The sequence below is a fragment of the Nyctereutes procyonoides genome, unplaced genomic scaffold, assembly GCF_905146905.1.
Source record: "Nyctereutes procyonoides isolate TBG_1078 unplaced genomic scaffold, NYPRO_anot_genome, whole genome shotgun sequence".
Classification (NCBI taxonomy): Eukaryota; Metazoa; Chordata; class Mammalia; order Carnivora; family Canidae; genus Nyctereutes; species Nyctereutes procyonoides.
In genome coordinates this window covers 77072951-77086715 of record NW_026575146.1, presented here as the reverse complement: position 1 = coordinate 77086715, position 13765 = coordinate 77072951, and the positions used below count along the sequence as shown (strand labels likewise).

The window sequence follows — 13765 nt, the reverse complement described above, 5'->3', positions numbered from 1 at the left end:
AAACTGAAGGACCTAAAATTAGAGGTAAGCCTGGGATGTCAAGAAGGGGGCGTAAAGAATTGATAAAGGGCCATTCATAAATTTCATGTCTAAGACATTTATCCAATGATCCTTACATAAGAATTTTAGGGCAAACTACTGCCCTTAAGATAAAGGTACAACCTCAAAAGCTATGATACTAGATTATAGTAATATATCTGAGTACCTTGGATTTCTGGACAACAAAAATAATACTTGGGGTGACCTATAAAGTTTGAACAGACAAACACTTTAGAGGAACTCCCCTAGAACAGTACAACCTCTACTATGAAAGCCTGGAGTTTTAAAGGTCAGCAGGCTTGGCTGGGATAGACAAGTGGCACTGTGCTACTCTTGAAGGAAAGGCAGGTAAACAACCTGGGGGCATACAACATGAAAACAGTCATTTGAAGAGCACCTGGGCACACACCGAGGAGATTATTTGCTCTTCTCAGAGCATGTCCTTGAGAGGCAGCATTCACAAAGACACCTCTGTGGGAACAAAAGAGCTGACTGGCACCATTTCCCTCCACCACCCCTAAGCATAAACACAGAGCCAGTGGGAAGCAGTGCGATGCTGACATTGGTTGCTTACATCAAGCCCCACCCTGCTGCACTCCAGCAGAACGGCCTTTCTCAGTCACATCTATCTGTCCCAGCGTGTCAGGCCCCTCCCCCTAAACACAAACACAAAACCCTGCCCTCACCACGTCTCCTGACCAGAGAGTTTTACATGGCCTCATTTTTGGTAGAGGTGGCAGAAAGTCTCATTTCACAAGCAGATAGAGCACTCCTAGATATAATTCACCCCATTCAGGCCAGGGACCAATCACCGTCCAGAGTAGACAAGGAGAGCATCTGCAGACAACTGGCCTGAAGGACAGAACAGCCAGACACAACAGCAGAGTGCTTGCAGCACACACTGGAGATGCTCCCTAAAGTGCCAGGCCCTGGACACTACATGACCTCTTCTTGGTAAGGACATTACTTTTGGGAGCAAAGACATAACTGGCTTTTTAACATAGAGAAAGAAGCAGGCTGAGACTTCGACAAAATGAGAAGACAAGAATTTATCCCAAATGAAAGGATAAGACAAGACCACAGCCAGAGATTTAAGCAACTAAGATGTCTGATGGAGAATTTAAAGCAACAATCATACTCAGGACACTCACTGGACCTGAGAAAGAATGGAGACATCATTGAGACCCTTAACACACAGATAAAAGACTTTAAAAAAGAATCAGAGATGAAGAGTGCAATAAACAAGATTAAAAACATGTTTGATGCAGGGCACCTGGATGGCTCAGTGTTTGAGCATCTGCCTTTGGCTCAGGTTATGATCCCAAGTTCCTGGGACTGAGTCCCACACCAGGCTTCCTGCAGGGAACCTGCTTCTCCCTCTGCCTATGTCTCTCATGAATAAATAAATAAAATCTTAACAAAAATGACTTGATGTAATAAACAACAGGCTAGATGAAGAACAAATCAATGACCTAGAAGACAAAATAATGGAAAGCAATGAAGCTACACAAAACAGAGAAAGAATTACACAAAATGAGGATAGATTTAGGGAACTTGATGATTCCATCAAATGTAGTAACATTCATATTATAGAAGTCCCAGAAGAAGAAGAGAGAAAAGGGGACTGAAAATTTATTTGAAGAAGTAATAGCTGAGGGACGCCTGATCAGCTCAGTCAGTTAAGCATCTGCCTTCACATGCCTTTGGGTCATGATCCCACGGTCCTGGGACTGGGTCCTGCATTGGGCTCATCAGGAAGCCTACTTCTCCTTCTGTCTGCTGCTTCCCCTTCTTGTGCTCTCTCTCTCTGGCAAATAAGTAAATAAAATCAAGAAAGAAAAAAAAATAAAATAAAATCAAGAAAGAAAGGAAAAGAAAAGAAAAAAAGAAAAGAAAAGAAAAAAGAAAAGAAAAGAGAGAATAGCTGAAACTTTCTTAATCTGGAAAAGAAAACCGACATTCAGATCCAGCAGGCACAGAGAACTCCCATCAAAATCACCAAAAGTAGGCCAACACCAAGACATAATTAAATTTACAAAATACAGTGATAAAGAAAAAATTCTAAAAGCAGCAAGACAAAAGGAGTCAGTAACTTACAAGGGAAAACCCATAAGGCTAGCAAGAGATTTCTCTACAGAAACTGCAAGCCAAAAGACAGAAGCATGATATATTCAAATGCTCAATGGGAAAAATCTGCAGCCACGAATACTCTACCCAGCAAGGCTATCAATCAGAATAGAAGGAGACACAAAGAGTTCCCCCAGACAAGTAAAAACTAAAGGAGTCTGTGGCCACAACATTTCTGCAAGAAATTTTGAATGGAAAGGAGAGACCAGAGTCACAGTATGAATGTAGAAAAAAACAATGGCAGTAAAAACGAATATTTCTGTAAAAAGTAAGTCAAGGAACTCACACACACAAAAAGATATACAATAACATATGCCAAAAACATGGGGAAAGAGAAAAGAATGGGTTCAAATTTAACCATCAAGTTAATATAGACTGCTATATGCAGAAAAGGCTATATGCAAACCTAATGGTAATCATATATCAAAAACCACTAAAAAACAAAACCCCTCCAAAACCACTGATAAACATGCAAAGAATAAGGAAAGGGAAGCCCAGGTGGCTCAGTGGTTTAGCACTGCCTTCAGCCCAAGGTGTGATCCTGGAGACTCGGGATCAAGTCCCACATTGGGCTCCCTGCATGGAGCCTGCTTCTCCCTCTGCCTGTGTCTCTGCCCCTCTGCCTCTGTGCCTCTCATGAATAAATAAATAAAATCTTAAAAATAAAATAAAATAAAATCTTCTTTAAAAAAAAAAAGAAAAAAAAAAGAATAAGGGGGATCCCTGGGTGGCTCAGCAGTTTTGCGCCTGCCTTTGGCCCAGGGCACGGTCCTGGAGTCCTGGGATCGAGTCCCGCATCAGGCTCCCGGCATGGAGCCTGCTTCTCCCTCTGCCTGTGTCTCTGCCTCTCTCTCTCTCTCTATCATGAATAAATAAAACCTTTAAAAAAAAAAAAAAGAATAAGGAGAAAGAAATCCAAATATACCACTAATGAAAATAAGCAAACCATAAAAGAGAGAAAGACAAGAAAGGATTAGAGAAAATCTCTAGAAAACAACCATAAAACAAGTAATAAAATGGCAATAAATACATATATATCAATAATTACTTTGAAGGTAAATGGACTAAACACTCCAATAAAAAAACATAGTGTGTCAAAATGGATTAAAAAAAAAAAGACTTCATCTACACACTGCCTAAAGGAGACTCATTTTAGACCTAATGACACTTGTAGATTGAAAGTGAAGGGATGAGAAACATTTACCATGCAAATAGATGTCAAAAGGAAGCCAGAATAGCAGTATCTATATCAGAGAAACTGGACTTTAAAACAAAGACTGTAACAAGAGACAAGGAAGGGCACTATATAATAAAGGACACAATCCAACAAAAAGATATAACAATTACCCAACATGGAAGCATCCAAATATATAAAACAATTAATAATAAATATAAAGGAACTAGTTGATAGCAATACAATAATAGTAGGGGACTTTAACACCCCACTTACATCAATGGACAGATCACCTAAGCAGAAAATCATCAAGGAAACAATGACTTGAATGACATGTTGGATCAGATGGACTTAACAGATATATTCAGAACATTCCATCCTAAAAAAGTAGAATACATATTCTTTACAAGTGTACATGGAATATTCTCCAGAATAGACTACATATTAGGTCACAAATCAGCCCTCAACAAATACAAATAATTTGAGATCAAACCATGCATATTTTCTGACTACACTATGAAATTTGAAGTCAATCACAAGAAAAAATCTGGAATAATCACAAATACATGTAGGTTAAATAATATGCTATGAAACAATGACTTGGTCAACCAAGAAATACAGAAGAAATTTAAAAATACATGGAAACAATTAAAAATGAAAACATGATGGTCCAAAATCTTTAGGATGTATCAAAAGCGGTCTTAAGAGGGAAGCATATAGCAATGTAGACCTATCTCAGGAAGCAAGGAACGTCTCTAATAAATAACCTAACCTTACATCTAAAGGAGCTAGAAAAAGAATAAACAAAACTTAAAGCCAAAAGAAGGAAGGAAATAATAAAGATAAGAACAGAAATGATATAGAAACTAAAAAAACAATAGAACAAACCAATGAAATAGGAATTGATTCTTCAAAAAAATTAATAAAATTGATAAACCTCCATCCAGACTTATCAAAAAGAAAAGAGAAGGGACTCATGTAAATAAAATTACAAACAAGAGCAGAGAAATAACAACCAACACCACAGAAATACAAATAATTATGAGAATATTATGAAAAAGTATATGCCGGGCAGCATGGGTGGCTCAACAGTTTAGCATACCTTTAGCCCAGGGTGTGATCCTGGAGACCCGGGATTGAGACCCACGTTGGGCTCTCTGCATGGAGCCTGCTTCTCCCTCTGCCTGTGTCTCTGCCTGCTTCTCTCTTTTTCTCTCTCTCTGTCATGAATAAATAAATAAAATTTTAAAAAAAAATATATGCCAACAAACTGGAAACCTGGAAGAAATAGATAAGTCCTAGAAACATCTAAAATGCCAAAACAGAAATAGGAAGAAACAGAAAACTTGAACAGACCAATAACTAGCAAAGAAATGGAATCAGTAATCAAAAATTCCTTGACAAACAAAAGCCCAGGGCCAGATGGCTTCACAGGATAATTCTACCAAACATTTAAAGACTTAATACCTATTCTTCTCAAACTATTCCAAGAAAACAGAAAAGGAAAGAAAACTTCCAAACTCATTCTACAAAGCCAGTATTACCTTGATTCCAAAAACCGAAGAACCCACTAAAAACAATAATTACAGGCCAATATACCTGATGAACATGGATGCAAAAATTCTCAGAAAAATACTAGCAGATAAAATCCAATAGTACATTAAAAGAATCATTCACCATGATCAAGTGGGACTTCTTTCTGGGCTGCAAGGGCGGTACAATATTTGCAAATTAACCAATGTGATATACCACATCAGTAAATGAAAAGAACCATATGATCCTTTCAATGGATGCAGAAAAAGCATTCGACAACATACAACATCCATTCACAATAAAAACCCTCCACCAAAGAGGGATAGAGGGAACATACCTCAACATAATAAAGGTCATATAAAAAAAACCCACACCTGATATCATCCTCAATGGGGAAAACCTGAGAGCTTTTCCTCTATGGTCAGGAACAAGACAGGGATGTCTACTTTCACCACTGCTATTTACCAAGTACTGGCAGCAATTTGAAAACAAAAAGAAATAAAGGCATCCACATTGGCAAGGAAGAAGTCTAACTTTCACTGTTCACAGATGACATGATACTCTGTAGAAAACCCACAAGACTCCACCAAAAAATTTCTAGAAGAGATGCACAAATTCAATAATGTTACAGGATTCAAAATCAATGTACAGAAATCTGTTGCATTCCATACAACAATAATAAAGCAGCAGAAAAAGAAATCAAGGAATCAATTCCTTTTACAATTGCACATTAAAATCTTATTTTTTTTATTTTTTTTTAATTTTTTATTTGTTTATGATAGAGAGAGAGAGAGAGAGAGAGGCAGAGACACAGGCAGAGGGAGAAGCAGGCTCCATGCACCGGGAGCCCGACGTGGGACTCGATCCCGGGTCTCCAGGATCGCGCCCTGGGCCAAAGGCAGGCCCTAAACCGCTGCGCCACCCAGGGATCCCTAAAATCTTATGGTTTTAAGATACGTAGGAATAAATTCAAAGAGGTGCAAAACCTCTGCTTTGAAACTAGGAAAAACCTGATGACAGAAATTGAAGAGGAAACAAAGAAATGTTAAGACATTCCATGCTCATTGAGCAGCCCTGGTAGCTCAGCGGTTTAGCGCTGCCTTCAGTCAAGGGCATGCATGATCCCGGAGACCCGGGATTGAGTCCCCCATCAGGCTTCCTGCATGGAGCCTGCTTCTCCCTCTGCCTGTGTCTCTGCCAATCTCTCTCTCTCTCTCTCTCTCTCTCTCTCTCTCTCTCTTTCTGTGTCTCTCATGAAAAAATAAAAAATCTTAAAAAAAAAGGACATTCCATGCTCATGGACAGGAAAAAAAAATATTGTTAAAATGTCTATACTACCCCAAAACAGTCTACACATTTAATGCAATCCCTATCAAAATACCAACAACATTTTTCACAGAGCTAGAACAAATTCTAAAATCTGTACGAAACCATAAAAATTCCCAAAAAGAAAACAAAGTTGGAGGCACCACAATTCTGGACATCAAGTTACATTACAAAACTGCAGACATCAAGATAGTATGGTATTGGCACACACACACACAAGAACTCCACATATATCAACGGAACACAACAGAAAACCCAGTATTGGACCCACAACTATATGGTCAATTAATCTTAGAGAAAGCAGGAAAGTATATCAATGGGAAAAAGACTGTCTTTTGAACAAATGGTGTTGGGAAAACTGGACAGCACACACGAAAGAATGAAATTGGACCACTATCTTACACTGTACACAAAAGTAAACCCAAAAATGGATGAAAGACCTTGATGTGAGACAGGAAACCATCAAAATCCTAGAAGAGAACACAAGCAGCAGCCTCTAACACTGGCCATATAGCAACTTGTTTCTAGATACATCTCCTGAGGCCAGGGAAACAAGAAAAAAATAAACTATCGGGGCTACATCAAAATAAAAATCTACACAGTGAAGGAAAGAATCAACAAAACTAAAAGGCAACTTTTGGAATGGCAGAAGATATTTGCAAATGACATATCTGATAAAGGGTTAGTATCCAAATAGAGAAAGATCTTACACAAATCAACACCCAAATAAACAATAATACAATTTAAAAATGGGCAGAAGACATGAACAGATCTGTCTCCAAAGAAGACATCCAGATAGGGGGCACCATGACTCAGTGTTTGAGCATCTGCCTCCAGCTCAGGTTGTGTCCCAGGGTCCTGCGATTGAGTCCACATCAGGCTCCCTGCAGGGACCCTGCTTTTCCCTCTGCCTGTGACTCTACCTCTCTCTGTGTGTCTCTCATGAATAAATAAATAAAATCTTTAAAAAAAAAAAAGAAGACATCCAGATGGCTAGCAGACACATGAATAGATGCTCAATATTAATTATCATCAGGGAAATGCAAATCAAAACTACAATGAGCTATCACCTAACATCTGTCAGAATGACTAAAACCATCAACACAAGAAATAATTAATTTTGGCGAGGATATGGAGAAAGGGGAACCCTCTTACACTGCTGGTGGGAATGTAGATTGGTGCAGCCAATGTGGAAAAAGTATGGAGGTTCTTCAGAAACTTAAAAATAGAACTACCTATGACCCAGCAATTACACTAGCTGGTATTTATCCAAAAGACACAGAAATACTGATTCAAAGGGGTACATGCACCTCGATGTTCATAGCAGCATTATCTACAATACTCAAATTATGGAAACAGCCCAAGTGTCCACCAACTGATGAATGGATAAAGAAGATGTGGTATATATACACAATGAAATATTACTCAGCCATCAAAAAAGAATGAAATCTTGCCATTTGCAACAATGTGGATGGAGCCAGAGAGTATGATGCTATGTGAAATAAGTCATTCAAAGAAAGACATGCCATATGATTTCCCTCATATGTGGAATTAAAGAAATAAAACAAAGGAACAAAAGGAAAAGAGAGGCAAACCAAGAAACAGAGTCTTAACTATAAAGAACAAACTGATGGTTACCAGAATGGAGGTTGGTGGAGGAATGGGTGGAATAGGAGACGGGGATTAAGGAGTGCACTTGTGATGAGCACCGGGCAATGTATGAAAGTGTTGTTGGATCGCTATACTGTACACCTGAGACCAATACTACAGTCTGTTAACTAACTGGAATTTAAACAAAAGTTTAAAAAAAAAACAAACAAACAAACCATAAATATAATCATTATTATTCTTGCTCAAGTACTCCCCTATCCGTTCCTGCATGTATTCACCAAAGGTCAGGGCATGTTTGTGGCAGAAGAACTTATAGAGGAGTAAAGGAAATATCTTCTCGTCTGACAGGAGATAACCTAAGAAGAAAAAGAATGCTAAGTCCTACTCAGGAAAGGCTCTGCTTCCAGGAGCCAAAGTGTCATTCCCTCCTCCCCCGCGGCCTTTCTCAAGAAATCCAGGCTGGGGAAGGAAAGGAGGCTGAGAGAAATCACGACTTCATTAGAACCTGCGCATAAATCACAGTGGACATCGCAGACAACACCCAGGAATGACCCTCTACAAAAACTTAAATTTAGATAAAAAAAAAAAAAATTAGGTATCTAGGTGCAGCCTCACTTCCTCCAGGGATCAGAGAAGGGCCAGGGACACTGCAGCAAGAGCTCTCTGACCACCCCATCCCAGGTTCACCGATGCTGATTTCAGGGAACTAAAATTTAAAAGGACTGCTATCAAGAGACCTGTCTTTCACTTCTACATCCTCGCTGAACTCTCAAAATAACTCTATTAGGTAGACACTAAAATCAACTTCAAGAAGAGGAAGGAGGCAGAGACGCGAAGAAATTCTCCGAATGTTAATGGAGCTGGGAAGCGGCAGCACTGGCTGGTGGTCGCGGAAGGGCCGGGAGGTGCAGACCCCAGGAGACCCTCACTCCTGGCGACGTGGGAACCTGGCCCGGGGCCTGAGCCGGGGATGCACCCGCCGCCCGGGACTGCACGGAGCCCATTCAAAGGAAACACAAACCCCGTCCTCCGCCACAGGCGGATTCTCTTCCCCCGGATCGAGGGCCTGGTCACCACGGGCCCAACTGAAAGTGAGGCCAGGTCAGCGCGGCCGCGGGGAGGGCGCCCGGGGAGGGAGGGCTCACCTTTCGCAGAGGAATGAAGGCCGCGGCCTCGCGTACCTGGAGCGGAAGCGACTCTACCCACAGAGACCTCCTGGACTACGCTTCCCAGAATTCCCGACAGGAGCCGAGCCGGGAGGTCGTCTTGGCGTCCTGCAGCGGAAGTGTTCCCGGACTACACTTCCCAGAATTCCCAGGCCGCCTCGTCGCCTTCCTGGGACGGAAGTGCGGGCTGCCCCAGGGAGAGCGTGCGGTTCTGGCGTGAATTCCGGAGCCTGGAAATGCTGCCCAGTGTACAGAACTTGTACAGACTTCTGTTATTTTCTCCAGCCAGCCACACGTTCAGAGCTTGTTTCTGGATCCTGATGCGTCTGACCTTGTGGACTGCAAATCCCGGCATGTCCTGCGGAGGGGCCTCTTCCTCAGGGCTCCCCTCTCTTTGAGATAGTATTTGGATAGTCTGAGTTAATTCTATGCTGTTAGTGGAGCTTGGTCGCCCTCCCTTCCGTCGTTTTCTTGAATTTTTTTCTTCCAAACATGACGAAAACTATCACAAGAAACTTAACCAAAGCAAGCTATCTACCAATTCTAGGAAACTACCTCAAACAGATTAGAGAACCTTGAAATATGAGAAAGAGGAAAGGGAAGGAAGGAAGACGTTATGAAAAGGAAGCCATGTGGGGGATTGGAGGAGGCAGCGGAATTCAGATTTTTTTTTTTAAGATTTTATTTATTAATTCATGAGAGACACAGAGAGAAGCAGAGACATAGAGAGCCAAGCAGGCTCCCTGCTGGAGCCTGATGCAGGACTCGACCCGAGGATCATGACTTGAGTCAAAGGCGAACATTCAACCACTGAGCCATCCAGGCGCTCCAGAATTCAGATATTATAAGGAAATTGTGCTGACCTGTATTCAGTGCTGAATTTGACAAATATAGAGTCTCAATCTTACTCTGACCGGATTGCCTTTTTTTATTCTGTAGGCACACGCATGCATCTAAAACTGTCCATGCTACCTACCCTGAGCTGTTCATCCCAAGATCCACAAGAATGGACATGGATGCCAAGAATTCATAAGAAACAGATGCAACCATTGATCAGGACTTAAAGCAGAAGCAACAAATGTTTCCCACATTTCCTTGGCTTTAATTGCTGATTATGAAACCTGAGTCATAAGGCAAATGGAAGGAACTGTACTGATAGATATAAAACACTGTAATATGGAAAGGAATTAAGACCTTTACAAGATCTTACGTTTTTTTCTTTAGCTTTTTTAAAAAAGATTTTATTTCTTTATTCATGAGAGACACAGAGAGAGAAAGGCAGAGCCATCAGCAGAAGGAGAAGCAGGCTTCCTGCAAGGATCCCAATGTGGGACTCGATCCTGGATCCTGGGATCACGTCCTGAGCCGAAGGCAAACACTCAACTGCTGAGCCACCCAGGTGTTCCCTTCTTTGAGCTTTTAATATCACATCACTTATTTTTCTCCTCCTCTTGATATAGAAACTGTAAGTTGTCTTATGGAGGATGTGACTCAGGGAGGACAGAGGATGAGGTAATGACTTAATCCAGAAAATTAGCAGAAAGGGAAAAAAAAGAGAAGAGCAAGTTTAATTTCCCAGTTTCCTCCTGAAGAAGAAGAAGAAATCTAAATTGTTTTCCTTTATGCTGGTACATTAAATGTATTTGATATTATATGTCTTGAATCTCTTGTAATCTAGAACAGCTCCCCTTTCCCTTTTTTGTTTGCCCTGACCTGCTGAAATACCTAGCTCAGTAGTCATGTAGGATTGCTCACATTCTGGATTTATCTGATGGCTCTTCTGGAATCTGTTTTCCTGAAATGACAATTTTTTCATTAAACTGTAAGTTAAAGCCTAGATTTTTAACAATAATAAGTACAATGTGGTGTTGAAAATAGCAGAACAAGATCCAATACAATGTCCAGCTGAAACTACTCAAATGCTGGGCAAGTATTCTCACTGAGGAGTGAAAGAAAAATGACCTAACAGCTGTTGATACAAAGTGAAGAAACCTTTTACAATCTCTATAGGTAAGAAAGAGTTTTATTTAAGCCCAAGTTAGTACAGCTGTTCAGGAAACATGTTCTTTACAGGGGAAAAAGTGTTGTGGAGAATGAACAGTTTTCAGAGGATTATTATACTTTTTTTACATCTTGTGAAAGCTCAAAAGATTATAGGTTAGCATATATGCAGGAATCACAAGTTTTAACATCTAAGAATGCAGAGAGTAGGAGCACTGATCAGTGTCTTAAGGACAAGATGGTTTCCTTTAGGCTTCTCATTTAGAAAGCATTTGCACAATGTATCCTTGGTGGGCCATAAACTGGGCTCTGGGTTTAAGCAAAGTTTATGTACAGTCATGCTGACTTAGGAAGAAATATAAAATGGCTTCCCTTATATCTCAGGCCTTTAGAGAGTTTTGTTCTCTCATCATATCCATTATATGAAAATGGTCAGTGGTTTAAAGGACCAGAACCAATTTAGGAAATCATACAGGGTGCCAAATTGCAAACAACTAGAAACAACAGATATTGGTGAGGATGTGGAGAAAGAGGGACTCTCTTCCACCATAGGTAGGAATGCAAACTGATGCAGCCGCTCTGGAAAACAGTATGGAGTTTCCTCAAAAAATTAAAAATAGAGCTACCATATGGTCCAGCAGTTGCACTACTAGGTGTTTACCCAAAGAATACAAAAATACTGATTTAAAAGGACACATGCATCCCAATGTTTATAGCAGCATTATCAACTATAGCCAAATTATGGGAAGAGCCTAAATGTCCATCGATTGATGAAGGGATAAAGAAGTTGTGGTATGTAAATACAATAAAATATTCCTCAGTCATAAAAACAAATGAAATCTTGCCATTTTCAGCAACATGGAGATAGAGTGTATTATGCTAAGCAAAATAAGTCAGTCAGAGAAAGACAAATACCATAAGAGTTCACTCATATGTGGAATTTAGGGAAGAAAACCCAGATGAACATGGAGGAGAGAAAAAAAAACATAAAACAGACTCAACTATAGAGATCATATTGAAGATTGCTGGAGGGGAAGTGGCGGGGAAGATGGGTTAAATGGGTGAGGGGTATTAAGGAGGGCACTTGTGATGAGCACTGAGTGTTGTAAGTGATGAATCACTAAATCCTATACCTGAAATTAATATTACACTATGTTAACGACTGGAATATCAAGTTGGAAGAAAAAAAAAAGAAATCTTACCATGTGATTAAAAATAATTTAAAATATTTAAATTATTAAATAATTATATAACTATAAATTAAGGAGGATCAATCTGATAATAGTTGAGTTTTTTGGATAAAATGACAGGGAAAATTTAAAATGCAATATACAAGGAATGTTTTAATTCGCATACACTTCCGATAATAATAAAATAGGTAACTTGGAATAAATTTCTGGCAGATGATGGGTAGACATAGTTTTAAAACTGTTGAGAGGCAGGCAGCCCAGGTGGCTCAGTGGTTTAAGCGCTGCCTTCAGTCCAGGTTGTGATCTTGGAGACCCGGGATCGAGTTCCATGTCGGGCTTCCTACATGAAGCCTGCTTTTCCCTCTCTTTGCCTGTCTCTCTGCCTCTCTCTCTCTCTCGCTCTCTCTCTGTCTCTCATGAATAAAATAAAATCTAAAAAATATATAAAATAAAATAAAACTGTTGAGAGGCATCAAAAGGCAAGATGATGGAAAATTAGTCTGCTAAAATTCAGAAAAAGTGGGGGGGTGGTCATGCACCTGAGGTGACTTTTCTCATGGGGCGATGGTCTAGTCAAAGAGCTGGAAAGCCTAGAAACTCTGAGGCATTTCTAACACCCATTTGAAGGTAGGGAAACAAGAGATTCTGGCAAAAACTACAAAACAGGGATCCCTGGGTGGCGCAGCGGTCTAGCGCCTGCTTTTGGCCCAGGGTGCTTAGTGCCTGCCTTTGGCCCAGGGCGCGATCCTGGAGACCTGGGATCGAATCCCACGTTGGGCTCCCGGTGCATGGAGCCTGCTTCTCCCTCTGCCTGTGTCTCTGCCACTCTCTCTCTCTGTGTGTGTGTGACTATCATAAAAAAAAAACTACAAAACATACATCTTCTCAAGCACAAATAAAATATTTACAAAAGGGATTGCATGATGAGCTATAAAGGAAAACAACAAATTTTACAATACTGAAGTAATACTGAATATGCTCTCTGAATGTAATGAAATTCAGCCAGAGCTCCATAACAAAAAGATAATTTAAAAGCTGCCATGTGTGCGTCTAATAAAGTATTGTCTCTCAGTTCCCAAACCACCCTTCTTTACTCTGTTTTATGTAAAATCTGAAGCCTATCTTGCTGCTATGCCATCTGGTTCTCTGCCAATAAAGAGAGTGCAAGGCTGGAGAAAGAGACTCAATACTTCCTTTGGGCTTCCAGGAGCAGCACCACTTTCTTACTGCAACTGTTCAATCGAATAATTTGCAGTTTTTCCAACACTTGACAATCAGTTTCATCATGGCTCTTCGTAGACATTTGAAACAGCTTCTCAAACCCTGTTCCTCAGGTGCCTAAGTCCTATAACTGTAGGGCTCTCTGCCTCTGAGCCCGGGTACCTCTGAACACAACTCCGTCCTCAGAGATTTGAGTTTCAGGACAGTAGGACCTTCCTCCAAGCTGCTCAGTTTTAATAAACCCTACCTCTTCTCTGTTACCCCAGACCCTGGGGTGGTTGCTGCTACTTGCTGCAATTGTTACCTGTATTGTGCCTTAGAGTCCTCTGTTTGTCCTTTCAGCAATCCAGTCACCAGTTCTGTATACATACTAATTC

General features: G+C 40.4%; 1 protein-coding gene across 3 annotated transcripts in view; it reads right to left on the bottom strand.

Annotated features, from left to right (window-relative positions):
- Positions 1-9007, bottom strand: part of ZNF112 (zinc finger protein 112) — a 41004-nt gene extending 31997 nt beyond the window's left edge. Inside the window, exons 1-2 of one of the 3 annotated variants that reach the window (XM_055311530.1) lie at positions 8956-9007; positions 4443-4560 (exon numbers count right to left, since the gene is read on the bottom strand). The gene's annotated coding sequence lies outside the window, so the exon portion shown is untranslated. The remainder of the gene's footprint in view (positions 1-4442; positions 4561-8955) is intronic. The other 2 variants (XM_055311529.1, XM_055311531.1) reach the window with 2 other exon arrangements.
- Between the last annotated feature and the right edge of the window lie 4758 nt (positions 9008-13765).